The sequence below is a fragment of the Octopus bimaculoides genome, chromosome 3 (genome assembly GCF_046866305.1).
Source record: "Octopus bimaculoides isolate indiv1 chromosome 3, ASM4686630v1, whole genome shotgun sequence".
In the NCBI taxonomy this organism is placed as follows: domain Eukaryota; kingdom Metazoa; phylum Mollusca; class Cephalopoda; order Octopoda; family Octopodidae; genus Octopus; species Octopus bimaculoides.
The window spans coordinates 98893346-98919770 of NC_142930.1; the positions used below are offsets into that span (position 1 = coordinate 98893346).

Sequence of the window (26425 nt, forward strand, 5' to 3'; positions counted from 1 at the left end):
ACAGAAAATTTCATTCTTCAATAATATGAAGGCTCAAAGATATGAAACTTGTAGTTTCATATTTATGATTCATGAACCTTCTGCTTATAACCTAACACTAACAGTAATACAATATACAATCTATAGTGTGTGTGTGCCTGTATGGGTGTGTGTGTGTATATATAACATACATATCTATATCTATATATCTATGTATCGATATATATATATATATATATATATATATATATATATATATATATATATATATATATATATATATATATATATATATATATAAAATGACAGGCAGAATTAAAGATCCAGGTGAAATACTTTATAAGCTCTCTGTGAAAATAAACCAGGTTAATAAAATTGACCTGTGAGATATGTAAAAGTCCAGGTAAATCATTCTTTAACAAACCATCACCAGTCCAATTTACTACACAACCGCACCATATAATTCTTGAGCTCTAGGAACCATAAGGCCAGTTACTTGGTTTCCATGGCCTATAAGTGATCAAAATCGGGGCTAATGCAGTTTCGCACCTCTCCTTGGAAAATGCATTTTTTTAAAAGATTTTTTCGGACTCCTACGTTTTAGATGTCGGAGATTATGAATATGCAAAAATTTTTTTTTTTAATTTCACCCCCCCAACATTTAAATTTTTGATTTTGTTTACTTTAGCGAATCGGCGAACATATGCAAATCGAAATTAAATATAGACAAAAACATTATGGTGAAAAGAATTTGCCTTTTACTTGTGTTTGCCTTAAATAATCATAAATAATAATATAATGTAAATTAAATATACACCATTTTATGAGAAACAAACAATATTTAATAATTAATGTTATAAAGTTTAATAAGGGCCTCAAATTTCACCCCTCCCCCAATTTTAAATTGTGAACTGTTTCATCCATCTATTTATTTGTCTGTCTATCTATTTATCCCTATCCATTTATTCATAAAAAATATTTGTCAACTAAATGTGGCGATCCTATAGAAGATGGTGTTACTATTGTTTTTAGTCCCTGGAAGGCATTCATATCTATCTATCTCTTTATATACCTATCTGTATGCATATTGAATTTAAAAGTTTCAAAATGTAGTTTTCATGCTAGCCACTGATATAAATTATTAGTTTTAATAATTTTTACCCTTTATATATATATATATATATATATATATATATATCGACATATCAATATATAGATATAAAGATATATAGATATAGATAGGTATAATTTATATCAGTGGCTAGCATGCATAAAAAAATGTCAATAGACATAAATCATCATCATCATTTAACGTCTGCTTTCCATGCTAGCATGGGTTGGACGATTTGACTAAGGACTGGTGAACCGGATGGTTACACCAGGCTCCAATCTGATTTAGCAGAGTTTCTACAGCTGGATGCCCTTCCTAATGCCAACCACTCCAAGAGTGTAGTGGGTGCTTTTACGTGCCACCGGCACAAAATATTTTTATAATATATATGAGTGTATAAAATTTATACTAAGAGAGAAGACCACTATGTGGTCTTCTTACATGCTAAAAAGGGCACTCGAATTTCCACATCACGAAAAAGCATTCTTATTTAGAGCACAGGACAATTTGAAAGAATTAAAATATCAATTAATTCTATACTCTGAATTTTCACCATTAATGATTAAATAAATCAATTAATTAATTAATCAATTGATGAATCAACCAAATATGGATCTTCATTAGAATCACTGGGACATATAATCATAAAATTCAAATACGTACCAAAACACAAAGGAAACACATGCCTACTGAGTTTCATCGTTATACATCAAGAGTTCAAATCAAATGACCTCAATCATCATGCCAAACCAGAATAATGCAGCAGTAAATTATCTGAAAAAAAAAACCAAAAAAAAAAAAAACTTTGTTTACTTTCATTGTAAATTTAAATATAAATATAAAGGGTAAAATTTATTAAAAATAATAATTTATACCAGTCTACTGACATTTTTTTTACGCATGCTAGCCACTGGTATAGATTATTATTTTTAATAATTTTTACCCTTTATATTTATATTTAAATATTTTAATTCTTGGGTCAGATAATTCACTGTTGAATTTGTATTCACTACTGTATTATTCTGACTTGGAACAATGGTTGAGGTTATTTGATTTGAATTCTCAATGTGTAATGATGAAACTCAGTGCGCACATGTTTACTTTGTGTTTCAGTACTTATTGTAATTATTTGTGACGATGATTCTGCTGAAGATCCATATTTGTTCATTCAACAGTTGATTAATTAATTAATTGATTTATTTAATCATTAATGGGGAAACTTCAGAGTATAGAATTTACTGATATTTTAATTCTTTCAAATTGTCCTGCTTGCTTACAATCAAAGTGCTCTAAATAAGAATGTTTTTTTTCTGTGGTTTGGGAATTTGATTGCCCTTTTCAGCATGTATACTGGTCTTCTCTGTGTATATATATATATAAAATACAGTGTACATTTAAACACATAAGAGATGGCCATAACAGTAATTACTTTATTTGCTGAAGAGAGCTTGAAACCATGGTCCAGGAAAAAGATGGTAAATGTTTTTATTTTTCATTCTGTTTCGAAATTACTCCTAATAGTGGTTGAATTTTAACTACTCCTTCTAGCGGGTTAGATGTCCTATTATGGCCATCTTTTATGTGTTTAAATGTACACTGTATTTTATATGAATAATATATAGTCTACTAGGAGTATAGCCCGGCGCTGCTCGGGATTAAGCTAGGATTATTAAGTGATCAAGTGCTTTATTTCAAACCAAAATAAGTAACATGGACATCAGATTTGAGCGAAATCCGTTGAAATTGGTTTGGCTGAAAATGGTTTGCTGGCAATTTAATTGGGAAATCCCATAAGGAATCAGTTTATTGGTTATTTCCACTCATTGACTGTTTTTTTTAAAGTTGCATTAGAGATCTGCATAGGAAAAGGTTGATCTGAAGGTTTGCATTGGGGATGTGAATTGGAGTAACTTAGGAAAACTTACCAACAGCCTTAACAAAAAAATAAGGGGCCTGTCCCTTCTAGGTTAACTCTAACTCTAACCCTAACACTAAACCCTAACCCTAACCCTGACCCTAAAAACGTAACCCTAACACCAACCCTAATCATAATCCTAACACTAACCTTAACCCTAACCCTAATCCTAACCGTAAAACTCTAGCCCTAACCCTAAAACCCTAAGCTTAAGACCCTAGTGGAAATCGTGCGGTTGTTAATCTGAAACATTACAAAACCCTTTTTGTGGTCCGAAAAACGGGTTGGGGGGGGGGGGGGGTGACTGACAAATTATTACATACGTTTTTGTTTCATAGTTGTGAAATATAAACAAAACTCTTTCGCTCCCAAAGTAGTATATTTGAGGGGGGAGAAAGATGAACGATTTAAAACAAATAAATGATTTAAAATAAATATATTTGAATTGTTGTGTGAGAAAGTAGATATAATCTCATTATAGAATATATTGTCTTTCAAAAACATCGTATATTTTAAACTATATCTCATGTTTAAGAAAAAAAATGCCTTTTACATTTTACACTTTGTCTTAACTACATTTTCATTCCTAATACGCTTTCTGCCTCCCTTTCCACTTTTTCGTTCTTTTGTTTTTTTTGTTTTGTTTTTTTTTATTTAGACGCTAGCAAAGTAAACTCTTAGCAAACACTGTACCCCGCCCTGTCACAAACACACTATTTCTTTCTTTCTTTCTCTCTCTCTCTCTGTCTGTCTGTCTCTCTCTCTTCTTCACGCGCGTACGCACAGATTTGACTTCGCCATGTCAACAAACTTCAAAATTCGTAGAAGTTTATCGATTTTTACAGCTATACGCGGGTGCCTCTGAGAGAAAAAAATTGGCCAAAATGCACATAAGGTCATTCCGAATCTCCTCCTAAAATTGGAGCGACATGCGTGCTAATTTGTGGACGTGCATAAACAACATTCACGTACACACACACACAAACATCCTCTGTTTTATAGATATAGAGATTGACTAGTTTTTCTACTACGTGCTAGGCCACTTGTAGTAAAAAATTTCTAAATTCTTTTACTACCCTGAAATTTATTAATATATATATATATATATATATATATATATATATATATATATATATATATATATAGATAGATAGATAGATAGATAGATAGATACATACATACATACATACATACATACATACATACATACATACATACATACATACATATATATGTGTGTGTGTGTGCATGTGCGTGTGTGTGTGCACGCATGTGTATATATATATATATATATATATATATACACATACATACATACATACATAATTTGATGCCTTTCTGACCATTACTCAAGTTTCATGGTGACCAGCTATTTAAATGAAATTTTAATAGAAATATATTGACTCTTTAATGTGTATTATTGTATTTAGAATTCATTGTTTCAAAACACAGAATAGTGTTTATAGTATAAAATATTAAATCTGTGTGTATAAGAGAGTTTATGTTGTGTCCGGTTGTATAAAAGAGAAATGCAACTCTGTCCTGTATGATAACACAGAGGCTAGGATAAGAACAGCAAAGTATAACTTTGTTACTTCAAAGGTACTGGCAAGACCAAAATGACCCAGACAGCACTGCCATTATTGAGGAACACATTCCAACTCAAAAACTAACACAAAGAACTTTATTATTATGGACTCAAATTATGAAAGCAATATAAAGTGGACAATTCCATCAATATATACAGCAAATATGGAGAAATTGTTTTATTCAAAGAGAAATCAAAGTGGGTAGATTACTTGTTAGATAGAGGAAAATGACCAAAAATTGATAACATTAGATGAAAACTCATAAAATAAGCTGAACAAAACTCATAAAAATACTTTTAGAGGAGTAAAAGGAATCAGAATAATTTCCCGACAGAATATACTAAGTTTTACAAAGTAAAGAAATTTTAAACCAAGTCAGAATTGTTTATCACTTTAAATTAATCAGTCACTTAAATTTTATCATGACAGTGGTCAGCTTTTTCCATGGTAGTTGGGTGAGAGTATATCCTTACCTTGTATCTTTTACCTGTTTCTGTCATTGGACTGTGGCCATGCCGGAGCAGTGATTTGAATGGTTAACTCAAACTAATTGAACCCAGAAATTTTTTTTAATTTTTAATCCTGATACTTATTCTATTTGGTCTCTTTGCCAAACAACTAAGTTGTGAGGACATAAATAGACCGACACCATTTGTCAAACCATGGTTGGGGGGCAAATGCAACAGGAACACAAAGAAACATGCATATAGACACACACACACACACACACATGACAGGGTTCCTTCATTGTCCATCTACCAGACCCACTCACAAGGCTTCAGTTGCCCTGGTGCTTTATTAGATGACATTTGCCTAAGGTGTCATGCAGTGGGACTGAACCTAAGACCACGTAGTTGTGAAGCAAGCTTCTCAACCACACAACCACTGTTGTGCCTATGTAGCCACACATTCTTCAAGATACTTTTATTCTCCTGGTTTTCTCATGCCATGAAACCACTGAGGCCAAGGAATATATTGTTTATAAGAGATATTAAATACTGTTACCATGTTTGACAATTTGAAGCCATGCATAAACATACTCATACACACAGACACACATACATACACCCACACAAGCACACACATACACACAAGAGAGAGAAATAGACATAAAACTGTCACCATTTTTGACAATTTGAAGAGATGCAAATACACACACACACACACACACACACACAGAGGCATACATACGACACACACCCGTGCACATACATACAAACACATGCACACGCACTCACACATACACACCAAAATACACAAACACTTAGACACACACATGCACACAGATAGACAGACAGACACACACATGTTTTCATAGTTTCTATCTCCCAAATTTCACTCACTAAGTATTGGTTTACCTATGACTATAGTACGTGAAGTTGTATGGCTCAGTGGTTTGAGTGTTGGGCTCACAATCATTAAGTAGTAAGTTCAATTCCCTGACTGGTGTGTGTTGTGTTCTTGAGCAAGACACTTTATTTCATGTTGCTCCAGTTCACTCAGCTGTAGAAATGAGTTGCAATGTCACTGGTGCCAAGCTGTATCAGTCTTTGCTTTTCCCTTGGATAACATCAGCGGCATGGAGAGGAAAGGCTGGTATGCATGGGTGACTGCTGGTCTTCCGTAAACAATCTTGCCTGGAGTTGTGCCTTGGAGGGTAACTTTCTAGGTGTTGTGTCGACGCCCCCAGGCGAAGAAGTAGGATCTCCCAAGACATATAAATATAGGTAGTCTGGCCATGGTAGAGTGTTGAGTAGCAGTCGAGTAGCAGTTGTGTAGTGGTTGAGTAGAGACCATCCGAAGGTGCTAGATAGCAGTAGCTTAAGACATAACACTAGAGGGTCTTTATTTTTTACCTTTACAAGACTAAAGTAGGAAACAGTTCCTCAGGGTGCCATGCAGTGAGGTGGAATCCAAAACTCTGCTGGCTATGGATAAGAGAATGGCCGGAGAACTTCTGTCTGCAAAACATTTGGGAATTTGACTGAAAAGATGAACAAAACAGTTTTCCCTGCAGTTTAGTGTAGAAATCAAAAATATTTTTAAGAACTGAAATTTGAGTATTATGAGAATATGAAAATAAACTATCAACTCAAATCAAAATTTAACAAAAATGATGGGTTATGCTGTAAACTTTATCATTTCAGATTTAACCCTTTAGCATTTAAACTGGCCATATCCAGCCAAAATAACTGACCTGTTTTATCTTCAAATTGGCCAGATCTAGTCTCTCATACTTACCCTACAATATTATTCTAAAAATAAACAATCACATCATTGAAATCTCAAAGCTACAAGGTAATGCATGACTAATTCATATCAATAGGAATAAATAAGCATTGCATTTGGCAGAGAAATCTGAATGCTAAAGGGTTAAACTTCAGATTTTGTTTTGTTTACCTTAGAGATGAAATTTGTTTGTTGATTTCAGTTTCAATTTCATAATATTTTTCAGTTTTATTCTTTTTACGCATCTCCTAATTTCTGTTCAAATAGCAAAGTTTTATTAATTCAAAATTTCAAAATGAAAATTAAATAACAGAAAAAAATTATCTTGAAATTCTCTCATCTTGAATTTCCAAAAATTAGCTGAAATTCAAAATGCTGAAAGTATCCCAGTTTTGAACATGAAAATCTTTCTATTAAGGAATAAACTCCTTAGAATATATTTTAGTCATAAATGATTTTCAGTTAAGGAGGAAAATTAAGGAGGAAGATGACAATGAAAGCAATGATGATAATCATGACAATCATAATCATGACCAAGTTAATGATCTTGATGATTGTGGTCTTGATAATGATGATGATGATGAGGAGGATGATAATGATGATGATGATGGTGGTGATGGTGGTGGTGAAGATGATGACAGCAATGAAGACAGGAGGAGGAGGAGAAGATTAGGATGTTGATAATTTTTTACCAACCCTGACATGAGATATTTTAGCCACCATTTTGTAAATAATACCTTGCTATGATATGCAAATTGGCTTCTTATTTTGAAAAATATTGCAAAATATCAGATTTCTGGAGTGAAGTGTTTTAAAACCCAAGATGTCATATTCTATAACAATGTTAATTATTGTTGAATAGAATATATCTATAACATTAGAAGTGAGCCAATTCTTTCACATGCAAAAATTTGTATCATTAATGCAACCTGCACATGCATATCTTAAGCAAGCGTGAGGTTATTTGAACCTCAGAGTTCTTCACCTTGTGATTGGACATTAAAATTGGCAATGAAATGAAGAAACCATTTGCTTAGATATTCTAACATAATTTCTAATCAATAAACATGGAACTTTCATGTCAATGGAATCACAATTACACTAAAAATTCCAAATTATATTAACTGTCAAAACAATTCTAAAAATGAGAATAAGACTTAAATTAAGAATAACGTAATTGAGTAAATAATACATTAACAATCATCACATAATGTTTTCTTTTATTCTCTTATTTGTTTCAGTCCTTTGACTGTGCCCATGCTGGAGCACCACTGAAACAAGACTGTCGTATATATGTGTATATTTGTATGTGTGTGTGTGTGTGTGTGTGTGTGTGTGTGTGTGCGCGCGCGCGCGCGTGTGTGTGTGTGTGCTTGTAACCCTACCATTGCTTGACAACTGATGTTGCTGTGTTTACATTCCCATAACTTAGCGGTTCAGAAAAAGACACTGATAGAACAAATAGTAGGCTTACAAAGAATAAATCCTGTGGTCAATTTTTTTTTACCAAAGCGGTGCTCCAGCACGGCCGCAGTCACATGATTGAAACAAGTAAAACAATAAAAAACTATACCACTTTAATCCCGAGCAAGGCCAGGTATCTCTGCTAGTTGCCTCTAAAGAAAAATGGTTATTAAAATCTTAACCCCTTTCACTAAATCACAAGAAGTGTTATTTTCAAATTTGTATGTGCTTGCTAAACTAAACTTGAAACCATATTGTATATCAACTTTTCTACATTATTTGCGAAAACAGATGTTATTACAAGCCAAAGAGCTTGATGTGATTGATCAACCTGCTAGAAATAGAAGCAAAATCTCTCACAAAATCAGATTGAATCCTCTTAAAACAAAATGGAATTACATAGATTATGTGGATGCAAAACCCCTAATAATAATAAGGCTAGATGCACAACCCCTAATAATAATAAGGCTAGATTGCTTTTGATCATAGATTTGCACAGTTAAGATCAGACCAGCCCAAGTTTAAGCAACAACTATAACAACAGTCGTTATTTACTAAAACACTCAAAATTTTACTTTTTTTCTCTCTTCAAACTGAAACTGTTAATGAAAGCATCAATTTGCATAATTTTTCATTTATATTTTTTGCTTACATAGATACAAGACTGCACATTTTCAGAGGTATGAGGATATAACCGACTGAATTCTTATTTGATGAGTCTTCACAATATGGGGTTTCATTAATTAAGATCATTTTGATATGATATATTACTGAAATAACTGGCAGATATATATTAATGATACTATGAAAATATACTTGTCTTTCGATATAGCTTGCTACTTTAAATCTATCTATCATAATGTTTATTCAAGAAGAACACACTGGAAGTGTTTCATGCTGCTTTACTCCATAGGTTTGTAGGTGTTTAAATGACTTCCATATGCACATAAAGCAAAATTGACTCCACCTTGACTTTAATTCAGAATTCAGATATATGTAACTAAATATCATAGGTTATTTAGTCTGTCACTCTATTGTTTTAGTTCTCCTGTTTCCTTTATGAAAACTAACCATAACATGCATTTTCTCAACTGGAGAATTTATATCAAAATAAGATATAATTCTTTTATCTTTAATCACTGTAGTTCTTGGTTCAACATCATTAATATTTTATAAACTACTGCAAGTTGAGAGATGCAAGTGGCTAATTGGCTGTTGGTTTATCAATCAAAATTTTTGTGTTTGCATTCCATCATAAGTGTCTCTCCATATAGCTCAAAACTTTTGAAAAGGGTCCACTAAGTATGACTATAAATATATGCCTTCAATAACATAGTTTAGTTCTGAACAACTGTTGAACATTTTATTAACTTGCAGTGCCGAGTTCAAATCATTCTATAAATTTGATTTGGTAAGAGATGGATTCCAGTACCCTAATTTACCCAAAGTGAAAATGATGATTTCAACTGGAGTCTCTATGGCTCATTGTACTAAGTTTATGGTATGGTCTTGTGTGATTTCATCTTCATTGAATGTCCAAAATATTTTAGTGAAGAAGAGAGTTACTCTCAAATTTAACACTACAAGAATAAAGGAAAGGTTGCTTACAAATAAAATGAAAGAGAAAGCAACTTCTCTCAAATAATGTATGTTATTCAACCTATTTTTGCCAACATAACCAGGGTAGATAAGGAAGTAATCCCTAATATTGTGATATGATTTGAACACAACAAAATGTAAGCCAAGTATTCTCCTTAGTCTACACTTAAATCCTACATTTTAGTAAATATGCTCTTAAAAGAACTGATATTCAGGAATATTAAAGGGATGCTATATAATTTAGTCAGACTCATATAATGTTTGCAGTTTAAATTTATCAGTGTATCTGGTGAATGAGCAGAAAACCCAATTTGTAGGAAAAAAATATCTGAGACAATTTAACTATTCTTTAAAAAGAAAGATGCTTAAGCCACATTTTCCACTGATGGCTATTAAAAGAAATAGTTTGCTCAACAGTTGTTCTGCTTCTTTGATTTGCTTGTGTTGATGTCAATAAAAGATATTTGGTCAATTAGTTAGAGTGGTTCTATTTTGATTGAGGTAATACTGATTAAGTTAAAAATCTGCATTCAACATGATATAGCATCATAGTTTTCCTTATAAGAACGGTTCTCTAGAAAATTCCCATTTACAAGAGTTAATTCTTCTCATATAATATAGTTAAATTAAGAGTTCTCTAGAACCTATAACATTTCACGTCATTAACCATCCACAGTTTACAAAATATTAATTTTATATTTTTACTTTGTTTTACGAGTTTTACAGTAATATAGCCATTTCATTAATTTCTTACCAGAAAATAAGTTAGATTAACTAATCCTATAATATATATATTACACATTATTTTTTAAACCTTAGAATTCATTGTCATCAACACTGCTACTACTGTCATCATCCTACTACCACCACCACCACCACCATTACCATTATTACCACAGTTACTGCTTCTATTGATATCATTAATCCACCACCACCATCACTATCACCATTCACATCAGCATCCATGTCCTCATCGTTTCATTGAGTTAATGTTTATATCTCTACATTAGCTTCAGCTGAATGAGTTAAGATATCTCATGTACAGTGAAAACATTTTCCAGACCTATAACATCAATTTTTTCCTCTCACTTTTGTCTTAAAGCTTAGCACAGCACTTCATATTATGATAGACTCACACACTAACTGCAACATATAAGCATCCAGTAGCTCGATCAATAGGACAACCTGCTCATTGAATTACCTTCTGAAGTGACTGAGTATTCTGCAGACACATACATGTAATGTTCATGTAATACTCAAGCAGAATCAGTGCATGATACAGTAAGAATTACAAGTACAGTCTGCAGAGGACTTCTATACAGTTTCCATCTAAGCAAATTCACTCGTAAGTGTTGGGTCAGCCAGAGCCTAAGTTAAATTCATTTACACATGATACCACTCAGTAGGATCGAACCTGGAAATTCATGGTTGTGAAGTGAGCCTCTTAACTACTTAGCCATACCTGCATTCACCTATTTCAAATAGTTTAATTTCCATTCATTATTACTTGCCATATACAAGACAGTGAGCTGTCAGAACACTTGGCATGCCAGACAGAATGCTTAGCAGCATTTTGTCTATCCTTATTTTCTGAGTTCAAATTCTACCAAGGGAGACTTTGCCTTTCATCCTTTCATGATCAATAAAATAAGTACCAGTCAAGCACTGAATCAGTGGTAATCAACTACCTCCCACTCCTTAAATTACTATCCTTGTGTCAATAATGGAAAAAATTATTACACACCATATAAATGAACATGTGCTCAAGCTAGGATTGAACTCACGAACCTTGATAGCATACAATCTCCCAGTGCTGATATCCACTATGATATAAAATCATCATAAGGTGGCAAGCTGGCTGAAACGTCAGCACACCAGGTGAAATGCTTAGTGGTATTTCGTCTGTCTTTACGTTCTGAGTTCAAATTCCACCAAGGTCAACTTTGCCTTTCATCCTTTCAGGGTCAATAAATTAAGTACTAACTGCATGCTGGGGTCGATCTAATCGACTGACCCACTCCCCAAAAATTCTGGGCCTTGTGCCTAGAGTAAAAAAGGATATAAAATCATCATTTCATATGAATTAATTTTGTTTATCATCTCACTTGTAATGATAGCCATTTTCTGAAGAAATCCACCATCTCGATAGTAACTCTTCTTTAGTTCACAACTAACTTGCTTATCATCATTTTATATTTCTTCAATCAAGCATTTATCATTCAAAATATCATTGCATATCCATAGAAGTGAAGTGGTACTTTGAACATATCTTTCTTTTTTTCACTTGTTTCAATCATGTGACTGTGGCCATGTGGGGGCACCTCCTTAACTAATATGTTTTGGTAACCAGATATTTTCTCAGATTACATAGACCAGCAGCAGACAATACTTATCAAGTTAACAAGTTTAACAGACAGTGAGCTAGCAGAAACATTAGCACACCGGGCGAAATGCTTAGCGGTATTTCAACTGCCGTTATGTTCTGAGTTTATATTCTGCCAAGATCGACTTTGCCTTTCATCCTTTCAGGGTCGATTAAATAAGTACCAGTTATACACTGGGGTCGATGTAATCGACTTAATCCATTTGTCTGTCCTTGTTTGTCCCCTCTATGTTTAGCCCCTGTGGGCAATAAAGACAGGAATACTTATCAAGTTATTGAGCGTGGCTATACTCAGTCATTTACTCTGCTAGAAATAGTAGTCAAATCTCCTTCAAATTCATCTTGGAAAGAGAGTGAGATATTAGATAATGTAATCCTAGAATAGTTTTATTAATTGTCAGGACTGACTGAGGGATAAGCAACAGCAATAATAAGCATCCATGGCTGCAACAACAACACAACAGCAACAACAGCAGCAGCAGCAGTAGCAGTCACAGCAGCAACAACAAAAGCAACAGCAATACCAGCAACAATACCAGCAACAACAACAGCAGCAACAACAACAGCAGCAGCAGCAGCAGCAGCAACAGCAACATCATCATCATCAGCAGCAGCAGCAACAACAACAACAACATCAGCAGCAGCAGCAACAACAACAACAACATCAGTCACAGCAGCAACAACAACAACAACATCATCATCATCAGCAGCAGCAGCAACAACAGCAGCAGCAACAACAACATCATCAGTCACAGCAGCAATGACAAAAGCAGGTACAGCAACAATAACATCAGCAGCATCGGCAATAACAGCAGCTGCTGAAGCAAACGACAATGACAACAGCAGCAATGGCAGAAGCAGCAGCAGCAACAACAGCTGCAATAACACTAACAGCAACATTAGCAAACAACATCAGCAACGGCAGCTACAGCAGCAGTGGCAACAAGAACAACAACAACATCATATTCAGTTCCTTTTTCTCACATTGCTGCAGTCAGTCTGTCTCCTACAACTCTTATATACATTCCAGAATTTATTCAATATATAATGAGGATGGACTTATTGTATATAGTGCTCAGGTCAGGTGAAGTACAATTCATTGGAAAAGGGTAAAAGAGGTGACAGAAAGTGGCAAGAAAAATAGCAATAATAGCCAAAAGTACACACAAGAAGAAATTGCCTGTCAAAATTTATGGTTGTGGTTCAACAGGATGATTAAAGTAATGGACGAAAAAATGCCAAGTAGAATTTGGTTAAGGTGTTTTTACCTTTGAGGTTCAAATCTTATTGAGGTCAATTTTACCCTTCATCCTTCTCATCATCATCATCATCGTTTAACGTCTGCTTTCCATGCTAGCATGGGTTGGACGATTTGACTGAGGACTGGTGAACCAGATGGCTACACCAGGCTCCAATCTGATCTGGCAGAGTTTCTACAGCTGGATGCCCTTCCTAATGCCAACCACTGGAGTTGATAAAGTAAGTACCGGTCAAGTACTGGAATTGATTTCTATATCCTATAATTCCTTCTACTGTGAAGGCCCAGTGGTTAGAGCGTCAAGCTTGCAATCATGAAGTAGTGAGTTCGATTCCCGGGCTGGGCTGTGTGTTGTGTTCTTGAGCAAGATACTTTATTTCACATTGCTTCAGTTCACTCAGATGTAGAGATGAATTGCAATGTCACTGGTGCCAAGATGTATCAGCCTTTGCCTTTCCCTTGGATACTATCGGTGGCATGGAGAGTGGAGGCTGGCATGCATGGGTGACTGCTGGTCATCCATGAACAACTTTGCTCAGACTTGTGCCTCAGAGGGGAACTTTCTAGGTGTAATCCCATGGTTATTTATGACCGGAGGGGGCATTTTCAGTTCTTTTTACTATAAGTACAAGGCTTGAAATTTTGTGAGGAGAGGGCTAATTAATTACATGAACTCCAGTGTTCAACTAGCACTTATTTTATCAACCTCAAAAGGATGAAAGGCAAAGTCAACCATGGTGGTATTTGAACTGAGAATGTATCATCAGAAGAGATGCTGCTAAGTATTTTGTCCAAGATGCTAACAATTCTACCAGCTTGCCACCTTGATTTATATTCCTATAATGCATCCCAGATGTGTGTGGATTTATAACTGAAGACAAGGCAGTATCATAGCTAATATTGCCTAATAAAAATCTACCAACCTTCTGCCCTGGATCTATTCAAGAATGGGACCCTTTTCAAATGTTAATTTGGGGCTAATAAAATAAAATACCAGTTAAGTAAGTGGGTCCTGTCCCAAAAATTTCTGGACTTATGCATAAACTAAAAATAATGACACAAACAAATTCTTCTGCTACCAACAGTAAATTACCAAAGCAGATTGTATATTTTGGTGCTTCTATGCTCACTGTGAACATTACACCAATTCACACTTTAAAAGGATGTTGATATGATATTCCATTACATTGCTTATGTTACTTGTATCTGTTCAATATTAACTACTCACCCACCTTCTATCATAGTGTTTACTGGGCAGGATTAGAATTATTTCTCACTTGTGAGGGGAGGAGGGGGAGATAACGATAAGGGAAACAAGGGGGAGGGGGGAGGGGGAGGAGGAGGAGGAGGAGGAGGAGAAGAAGAAGAAGAAGAAGAAGAAGAAGAAGAAGAAGAAGAAGAAGAAATACAGACAGAGAAATAAACACTGTCAAATATATATATTGAGGAGAATAAGATGAAATTAGATCTCTGGATACTAAGGTTCAATCATGAGGCAACAAACGTCAGAACAATTGGTGAGATATGGTACTGTAAGCCCTTTTGATCCACATAAACATGAGAAAATAGATGTCAAAACATAGATGATAATGATAACGACAAAGATGATGATGATGATGATGACAAAAATAACAGCAACAAAGATGACAAGGAGGAGGAGGAGGAGGGAAGGGGAGGAGGAGGAAGAGGAAGAGACCTACATCCTCCATTTAAACTGAGATTTCCTATTATTTGAGTCCACTATTCCAAATTTAATTATCAGTTCATTGATCAGATTCATGCATAATGTTTAGAGAAACAGGTTAAGAAGAGAAATGAGAAGGCTCACAACAGATATTTGAGAGACAAGCATGTACATATCAAATTTCTCAGTAATTGTATGTTACTAACCTTGAAGCCTCCTACATTTATGTCTTTCATATCCAGCCTCATTAACTTCTGTGAGCACTTAATACACATCTTCCTTTCTAATCACAACAACGGCAAAATGAAAAACAGGGTCCTGTCAAAAGCAATACCCTATGATCCAATATAGAGGCAAATCTGTTGCTACTTTCAATTTTATTTCCTTGTAGATGTTAAATGCTAGAAATATAGCATTTTAGATTCCATAGCCTGTAATTTTGGCAAAATCTACTCTATATCTTAATTAGTTTTCTTATTCTTTTTTACTCTCCCATTGTAATTGCTTTGATCCTTTCACTTAATTTTCCTCTATTTTTTCTCCCACAATGTTAATCTTTTGTATCAGTTAATAATGATATTCATACACCAGTCAAGAATTAACACCATCTTGTAGAATCTTATAAATAAGTGATTCATGTTATCCTAATCCTTTTCTCCTCTGAGACCTTGTCATATTTATCCAAAAATCCTCACTGTTAAATTTCTGTCCATGGTTAGACCACAGTCATTTTAGTGGGCTGGAATGAAATTTGAACGAAGTAGATTTGTGTTTAATAAAACATCAAAGATAATTTGTGACTGTCTTTCAAATTGTTGAAATGATATAGTGTCAATTCACTTAATGAAAATATAAACAAGATTGTAAATGACAAAACTCATTTATATTATATAATAAGGTTGACAACTTGGCATTTATAATCAGAATAATAATACAATGTTGGTTATGAATAAATATATCATATCCATTTACTTAATAGACATACATTTAGTGATGCAGTGAAAATAAGTCCTGGTAATGCATCTTAAAAAATGATCATCTTTGTGTTGAAAAAAAAGAGCTTATTTAAAGAAGACTGTTGCAGTATCAGGAGGTAAATTGAAACTAGTTAATAACATGTGGATTATCACGATATGCATACACCATGGCAAAATTGGAAACTAAGATCAGCTCTCAAAGTTAGGGAACCGTCAAGAGAAATTCCAGCAAATTTTTGAAATCAGTCAAGACTTGCACTAATTATACAAAAAGACTAGAGAAAGAACCTTCAATCATGATAAGTGCAAAGAGATACTGTGAGTATTACTGGAGCCTATATGAAGTTGCTTGATCTGATAAAAATAGTAACTGAATTTTCCCTAAATCATATCTTATAGTCTTAATATTGCGTAATGTAGTATCAGGTTTACAGAATAGATGGGATTGGTCATGGCTGAAATGCTTTTAATCATAGATCTACTCAACCAGTGCATACCTCAAGATATGCAATAACAGCAACACAACACCAACAATCATGTTGAGAAAATGAGAGAGTTTCTATATATAGCAGTCAAATCCTCATTCTCAGATCATGCCTTGTCAACTAAGAAATATAAATAAGATAAAAATACATTGGACAATTTAGTCCATGATATGCAATACAGGCAGGTCAGTTATTGCTGAGATACCTTGATCAGAGATCTGGTTAATCAATGCTCATGACACAAGTCAATAGAAAACATACAGACTTGAGCTTTATCTGTAATTGATTACGTTCCTTAAAAACACAGATTAAAGCTCTCAGTTTTTGGACATTGAATATCTTACTGTATTGCATTGCAATTACTATTCAATAACCGATGAGAGTAAATAGAGATTGATAGAAATGTAAAAGAAGAAAGTAAAGCAAAAAATAAAAGATAAACATTTGCAGTTTATGATAAAAGTTGAACAATTGGATACTATCGATAGATACAAAATGAATAGTGAATTAACAAATCGCCAGTAAAGAATTTATGATGGATTGGCTGAAAGCTAATGGAACTGTTGGTGAAAAGCACTCACAGGAATTACAAGTGTTAAGTCAAAAGCTTTGTTATCAAAATTATCAACTATTTGTATTAAATCCACAATTTGTATATCACCACTTGGAAAACCCACACCATCATGGTTATCAATGCTCTTCACTAGGATAATCTGGAGTCATTTTGAAAGAGGCTCTGGAATAGAAATGGGCATAAAAACTGCAACACAGAAAAGTTTAAGTGTGTTGCAAAATAAATCATGTGTAAAATTTCTCTCCTAAGACATATAACAACACATGTGAAACCCTCTTGATAGTTGTGGCATAGATTTTGATGGCTCCATAATTTGTGCATCATCTATCTACATGATATCCAAATGATGAAAGCACAAACTTTTATTAATGTTTTGTGCTTTTTTTTTTCATTTCACTTGGGTTCATCAAATGTCTCTGTTTACAATTGTGCTCATTTAATTAGAATTTTTTTTTTTTCCAATAAAAATATTTTAGTTTGAAAAGGTGAATACAGCCTTTATACAGTTCAAATATGTCCCAGACATATTTGAACTAATCTAAATATTTCTTTACCCACAACTCTACTTTTGCATGCCCACTACAAATATTTTGTTTTAGCTGGGCTGGCATTATGTGTGATCAGCTCATGTTTTGATTCTGATACATAATAAGGAAATTACTGTTTCCAGAGTCATTTCAGAGTTGTCTGTCCTGTGGAACACAATGCTGATAATAGCTAGAAGCTAGAAATGCATTCTCTGCACCACTAAGAGAAGTTGCCTTGAAATTAATGTTGGTGTTTATCAATAGCTATTGCCTAAAGCAAATAATGTTTTCAATGGCAAAAAGTAGTGAATATGGCTTTTGCTCAGGGAAGATATATCCCAAACATATTTCAACTGATTTTAATGTTTATTTATTTGCAACATTGTTTTCATTTGTCTACTACGATCTTTCATTTTGTTTAATTTTTTTTTAATTTTCAAATCCTTTCAGGATGTCATTGTGGCTAGCTTCACTTCCAATTGTCTCAAAGCTAGCTGCACTAAATCACTAATAACTAAACTCAGTGGATAAGTGCAAAACTATAATGTCCAAAGTTTATTTTTCACTTGGTAGCAATTGAGTAGATAGTCAAATTTTTTCTTGCCCTACTCTGACAAGATGAATAAAAACACACTTTTTCCATCAAGTAAGTGTTTTTCCAGAAATTCTGTCACAATTTGGTAACAGTATCATCATCATCATTATCAACAACAACAGAAACAACAACAACAGCAACAAATTCTAATGGTAATCTGTAACATAAGTACGAGGTTTGAAATTTGAAGGCAGAAGATGAGTAAACTGCAGTATATGACTTGTGTTTTATTTTATCTATCCTGGAAAGTTAAAAGTTGATCTAGTGGGATCTGAAATCAGAATGGAAACAGCCAGAACAAATGCTCCAAGTCATTTTGTTTAATGCTCGAGCAATTCTAAACTATAAATAAGTAGATAAATAATAATTGTAATAATAATAAGTTTCTAGTTCTAAAATTTTTAGTAGTAGTAGTAATGATGATAATAATAATAATAAAGGTTTCAAATTTTAGCGCAAGGCCTGCAGTTTCGGAGATTACATCATCCCCAATGCTCAACTAGTATTTATTTTATCAACCCCAGAAGGGTGAAATGCAAAGTTGACCTCTGCAGCATTTGAACTCAGAACAAAAAGATGAACAAAATGCCACTAAGTATTTTGTTTGGCATGCTAATGATTCTGCCAGCTTACCTCTTAATAATAATAACACTGGTTTCATATTTTGGCACAATACCTGCGATTTTGGAGGAGGGGTAAATTAATTGCATTGAATCCAGTACTCAACTGGTACTTTTTTTTTTAACCCTGAAAGGATGAAAGGCAAAGTCGACCTCAGTGGAATTTGAAGACAGATAGGGAAGATGAGCAGAATGCTATTGAGCATTTTGCCCAGCAGGCTAACAATTCTGCCAGCTTGACACATTTTTGATAATAATAATAATAATAATAATAATAATAATACTCCTTTTTCCTATAAGCACAAGGCCTGAAATTTGATGGGGAGGGGATCAGTCAAACAGGATGAAAGGCTAAGTCAACTTCCATGGAATTTGAACTCAGAATTCAAAGACAGTTGAAATGCCACTAAGCATTTTGCTTGGTGTGCTCACTGTTCTGCTAGCTCACTGCCTTTAATAATAATAATGATAATAGGCCTTTCTACTAAAGGCACAAGGCCTGAAATGTGAGGGGAGGGGACTAGTTGATTACATCAATACCAGTGCTTCACTAGTACTTAATTTATTGACCCTGAAAAGATGAAATGCAAAGTTGACCGCAGTGGAATTTGAACCCAGGATGAAATGCCACTAAGAATTTTGCCTGGTATGCTAACTGTTCTGCCAGCTCACCAACTTTAATAATAATAATAATAATAATAATAATAATAATAATAATAATAATAATAATAATAATCATCATCATCATCATCATCATCATCATCGTTTAACGTCCGCTTTCCATGCTAGCATGGGTTGAACGACTTGACTGAGGACTGGTGAAACTGGATGGCAACACCAGGCTCCAATCTAAATTTGGCAGAGTTTCTACAGCTGGATGCCCTTCCTAACGCCAACCACTCAGAGAGTGTAGTAGGTGCTTTTACGTGTCACCTGCACGAAGGCCAGTCAGGCGATACTGGCAACGGCCACACTCGAAATAATAATAATAATAATAATAATAATAATAATAGAAGCAGATAGAAGAGATGGTCAATAAGTACTTAGGGATTTTGGAAATGAATAAATTGATGGAGAAAGAAATGACAGAAAAATTTAAGGCGGAGTACTTGCACAGACTGAGACTGATCCTTAAGTCGAAATTAAACGGACGGAATCAGATCGAAGCTATCAAAACCTGGGCGGTTTCACTCCTTAGATATGGAGCAGGGGTACTCGCATGGACAGTAGACAAACTAAACAGCTTAGACAGAAAGACAAGGAAGTTGCTAACTAGATATGGGTTACTCCACCCAAAAAGTGACACCGACAGACTGTATGTACCAAGAAAAAGAGGGGGAAGAGGACTTATTGGATGCAAACACAGCATTAGAGCAGAAGAAAACAACATAGCTTGATATGTAAAAAATTCCAAAGAACCGCTATTATTAGAAGTAAGAAGGTCAGGCTTGTGTAGGATGAAAGATTGCAAAGATAAAGCACTATAAGAAATTGAAAATGAATGAAACTGAAAATAGGTGGGTAAAGAAAAGAATGCATGGTCAATTTCATAGGGATGTTGAAGATAAGACAGACAGAGAAAAAAGATGGCTGTGGATTACTAAAAGTGATTTAAAACTGGAAACGGAGGCTTTAATCTGTGCTGCCCAAGAGCAAGCACTAAGAACAATCTACATAAAATACAGAATAGACAACACAGCAGAAAGTGATAAGTGCAGAATCTGTGGTCGAAACGGTGAAACCATAAGGCACATTACCAGACAATGTATGTCACTAGCCCAGAAGAAATATAAGAGATGCCATGACAATATAGCTATGCTTGTCCATTGGGCACTTTGCAACAAGTATGGACTTGACAGATCAAAAAATTGGTAAGAAAATGTTTAAAATACATGAAGTTTTACCAGGGAATGAAACTTCAAAGTTATACCGTCTACTTTATTAGTATTATTTACTAGATAATCTTTTAAGGTAAAGTATGTTTGTTGTGTTTTGTTTAGCCCGGAGTTTCCTCTGATGTAGCAGACCCATTGCATAGTTTTGTTTCTGAAATACTGTAAATCTGTGTCTTTCTTTTGATGAAGGGGTGTGTTTTAAGAGAGGTTTGGCTTCTATTTGAAGTAACTCAAGTTACCACAAAGACACCTGTGTGTGTGTGTGTGTGTGTGTGTGTGTGTGTGTGTGTATACGTGTTTTGTTGTGGGGAAAAAAACACTTTTTCTCAGAATATTTTGCACAATAATCTTTAAAGAAATCTGGACATCTTTCTTACTGGTAACCATTCATCTTCAAATTACAGTTGTTAATTGTTGGAAGTCAAGTAGACTGAGATGTACATATAGTGTTATCATATAAAGTGGAAGTTCAATACGAAGTTTTGAACTCATTATCTTGTGGTTAGTAATCCATTACCTTAAATTTGAAACCATTGAGTTTTTAAACATTATTTTACTAGGTTTAGTCTTTCGACTATTGCCATGATGGGGTATCACCTTCAGAATTTTAACTGATCATACTGACCTCAGTATTTATTTCAGTCTGGCATTTATTTAATCGATCTCTACTTGATGAACTGCTAACTTTCAGACATAATGAGACACAAAATTTGACTTAACAACAAATGTTAACATACACACACATATTAGGTGAAAGAATGATTATGTGGATGAGAAGTTTGCTTCCCAACCACATGGTTCCACGTCCAGTTTCTCTGCATGGTATCTTGGGCAAATGTTTTCTATCATAGCCTTAAGCCATCCACAGACTTGTGACAGAATTTGCTAGACAGAAACTGTAGTGTTATTTATCAGAAAATGACTGAGAAACATGTTTATAAAGAAGAGTTTGTTTGCTTCATACTCCTCATATGCTGATTCTGCCCATGAGAAAGGAACAAATAATACAATGTAGCTGTAGGTCATGACACACAGGCAATGCCAGGGTACATTGCTAGTAAATATATATTACACAACATATTTTCAAGGAGTTAGGCTGAGAGTAGATTGCCCCATGAAACTGCACCTCCATCTGTTGCCCAGATACCACTGAGATTCATTTTCAGATGAGTGTATAGGGGTACTGGGAAATGAAGTGCCTTGCTCAAGGTCATGACATACCAACTGATCCAAAAATTGAAACTCACACCTTGAAACCTATGACACCAACACCCTAAAACAGTAAGCCATGGCCCCTCACATAACACACACACACGCACACACAAGTCCTATATTGGCTAGAACTTTCAGGAATTTTTATTCATTTATTTATTTATCTATTTATTATTTTCTTACATTTTTTTCCCTGCTATTATATTACAAAGAAGTCAGTCGCTGAATACTGATTCAAAAATTGGATTAAAGACTTATATTACATTTAGAGTGACTGCCAATCAAAGCCAAAAGAATACGCTAACTACCATTATTTACTCTCTTTACTCAACCAAGTCATTCTCTCTACATATTCTCCTGCTCTTTTTTCCCTCCTTCTCCAACCACCACCACTGCTACTACTAATATATCATCATTGTCGTTATTGACATCATCTTCATTTACCAAACTAGACTGCATGATTTATCTAGTTAGATATCAATTCTTTTTTTCTTTCTTTCTTCTACTTGCTAAAATGCCATAAATCTTCCTTATAGGTATCATATCCTTTTCAACAAGACACTGCATTCTTCCTAGTTAAATATTATAGACCCTCCTAATAACTAAACACAGTGTTTACCTAATCTACCCACTCATTTATTTTTCTTGAACCAAATAACACACACTACCTACAAATGCTAAAATATGATATTTTTCTCCAATTAAAATGCCATATTTCCTTCATATTTTCCTCACATAAATACATATTTTTTCCTTTCCTGAAATTCCAAGGCAGTGAAATGGCTGTAGCATTAGAGGGATAAACAAAATGTCTTGCTGTATATATTGAGGCTGTTTGTTTTAGAGTTCAGATCCTACTAAAATTTACTTTGCATTTCATCCTTTTGGGGTCAATAACTAAGGAACTAGTTAGGTGGCGAGCTGGCAGAAACGTTAGCATGCTGGGTGAAATGCTTCGTGGTATTTTATCTGTCTTTACGTTCTGAGTTCAAATTCTGCCGAGGTCGATTTTCCCTTTCATCCTTTTGGGATCAATAAATTAAGTACTGGGGTCGATCTAATCAACTGGTCCCCTCCCCAAAAATGTTGGGCTTTGTGCCTAGAGTAGAAAAGAATGACTAAGGAACTAGTTAGTGTACTCAACAGGATGCTATTGATATTTATTCTGGCACTTTGTATTCTGAGTTCAAAACTTACTATATCCTACCAACCAGCTTAGTGGAAATTGAGGCCCCACCACTTGCATACCTGGATACATAGAAGGAGAGCAATTTATGGTATTGAAGTTGATGAGAACAAATTAAAGCTGATTGTTCATTATGGATCTTTTACTGTTCACTTTCCTGTCTTTTTGTGTCATATTCTGTGCATGCACTTTTGGCTTTCATTACTGGCTTTCTTTAATTAAATGATTAATTTCCATTTTCTGCCCCCTCTTTTATTCTTTTCTAACAAACTGTAGAGCACCTGAGGGCTGTATATAATAAATTCATTATTATTATTTTAATGTGTCTCTGAATCTAATTTTATATTTCACCAGTGATATTTATTGCATTCATTTACTAAGTTCAGCTAATATATTTTCTTCAGACAAATAACATATACCACCTGCAAATGCTAAAATATGAATTTTACCCTGCTAAAATGCTATAATTAATTCATATTTTCTTAGTGTAAATGCAATTTTCCCAATTCTGTAAGCTATAAGTTGTAAAATGATAAAGACATTAGACCACTGGAAAAAATACTTGCAGTATATGTTCTTGCTTTTCATCTTTTGAATACAAATCCCATCAAAGTATATTTTTGCCTTTTTTCCTCTTATGGTCAATGGGAAAAAGGTTCAGACAAGTGCAATGGACTAACTTCAAGTATACAATCAATTACATCACCCATATTACCAATCTGATTAACTTGTGCTCGTCTTATCAGCCTCAGATGAAGCAGAGTGTTTTATTGAGTAAAGTTGGTGTTAGCCTAACCACCATGAGCATGCTTGTCAGTAAACAGGTGTTGCTTCCTGTTGTCATATCTGATAGGTTAATGTAAATGAGGTTACCTCTAACTGGAAATCAAAATGTAACTGATTTAAGTATCTATGTTTCTACAAAGGCAAATAAGCAAAATAAAAAGGAGTTCTATACCACACAATGTAGATATCTCGATATTGTACCAGCAGCTACTTGTCCTCAAAAATTTTAATACAAAAGTGGAAAACGATTACCAGACATAAGACCAAGATCTAGGTCATTTTGGAAAAGATAATTTCAATTCCAGCTGACAACTTTTACTTGACCCATGTAGTGAGTATGATTTTTACCATAACTAACAACATTTTCTAGCTTCCTGTATTGTAGTTTTACAGCTGGTGTCATCTGCAGTCAATGAATTGGTATATGATGGTCTGCATACTTACCTGCAGTGACAGCATTAGGGATATAAGTTGTGCATGCACCAAGATGAGAAATGACAGCCTCACTGACAATGTATTGACATATGCCATGTGCATTTGTCTATGAGACTGTGGGGCAAGAAAGTCAGTAGAAGTATGCCAACATGACTGAATGTCAGTAACATGCACTTGCAGTAAACGTGACCTGCCTACTAAAAGTGCTACCTGATACTACACTAATGGATACTTGCTGGTCCCTGTTGAATGAGGCAACATTCAAAGTAGCTGTTGCCTCAATATTTTTTTATTACTATGGATGGGTAGCAACCTGGACCACAGCAACAACGTCTACTCACCACACTTCTCGGTGCATCATCACTGCCTTGAGGTCTTGGATACATTCCAGGCTAGTGTCTACAATCAAGTTGTCAATGTAAATGTGACAACATTTTCCTCTTCTTACATCACCATGAAGTGGATTCCACAAGACTAATAGGCTTCTCCAGATGCAAGCTTATTGACTGATTTAATGAAAAGGTATCTCAAAGATAAAAGTACCAGCAAGTAGATCTCAGTGGATGAGGTACATGACAAGCTACTGGCTGACTCAATGATTCAAATGCCTTATTACAAGAAGGAATTGTGGAGTCTCCATGGTTAGGCAAGAAGGCAGACTAGATTCAGATCCTTGGTGACTTTCATAATATGAAGGCCTTCTATACCAGTCTTAGTAAAGTGTACAATGTCCAGAAAGTTAGAATAGTACTAATTAGAAGTAAGGATGGCTCACTTTTCTACACAGAAAGAATTGACATCATGAAGCATTGGCAAGAACATTGAAGTGAACTGGTCTTCAACAACTCATAAAGCAATGGATTGTCTACCACTGGACAATCTCAGCTTTCAGCCTATCAAAGAATGTAAAGGAAAAAATCAAAGAAAGTCTTTTAGCAACCTTCATGATTGGTAATCAAATCTGAAAGTAGTGTAAAAGTTTGTTTATTTGGTCAGTGTGATTTCTTATGACAATAGTCTGGATGAGGATATAGATCAATGAATACAGTTAGCTGTGGTCACTTGTCTGTCAAATCAATATGTACATTATCATTTTGATTCTTGCTGTTCCATATGAACATTATGATATTTTTTCTATTTTGCAGACACTATCAAGCATCAGCAAATAATTTGCTGAGTTGTATAAAGAGCTATTCTAATCTAGTGTCATTAATCTAGGGTTATCTAGGTTAGATTTGACTGGAGAGACACAGCCAAGTTGAAACACCAGCATCTCAAAGTCCCCTTAGGTCAATGAATTGAGTGTGTTGCCAACACATGTCTAAAAGGAGAGGGTGTTCTCTGAAGGTGAAATACAACAGTGAATAACATATTCAAATCTTCCAGAATCAAAAATAGTTATATACATCACCATTTTGATTTCTACTGTTATACATGTACATGATAATTTTCATCAATTAAACAGACATCAACATGCATCAGTAAACAATTTATTTACTGAATTCTATAAACAACTGCCACCAGTCTTGCTTAGATTTACTTATTTGAGTGTAGCTTTGACTGAAGATACTTGACCAGGTAAAAAAAACAGTGTCTTAAAGCCCCTTTACATCAAGAACCAAATGTATTGTCAATATGCAACATATAAAAGGAGATGTTCTCTTCAAAGACCAAATGTGGAACTGATTAACATATTCAAATTCAAATCTGCTGGAACATGTTAAGAATGAACATGTATGTCACTACAAAAACTGTAAAAATATCAAAGAATTATGCAGAAGCATTATGTAACTGATATTTTGAATAAAATATGAGAAATTCATTGGATGCAATATTTTCTAAAGTGGACAATTTATGATAAAAAAAATAAATAATCTCTCCACAATATGTTATTTCAGTCACATCAAAATTCATGTGGAAGT

At 34.3% G+C, this 26425-nt stretch overlaps 1 long non-coding RNA gene across 2 annotated transcripts in view; it reads left to right on the forward strand.

Moving 5' to 3' along the window:
* The window catches only part of LOC149136637 (uncharacterized), an 86904-nt gene that overhangs the window by 36691 nt on the left and 23788 nt on the right, over positions 1 to 26425 (forward strand). The gene's annotated exons all lie outside the window — the stretch shown is intronic.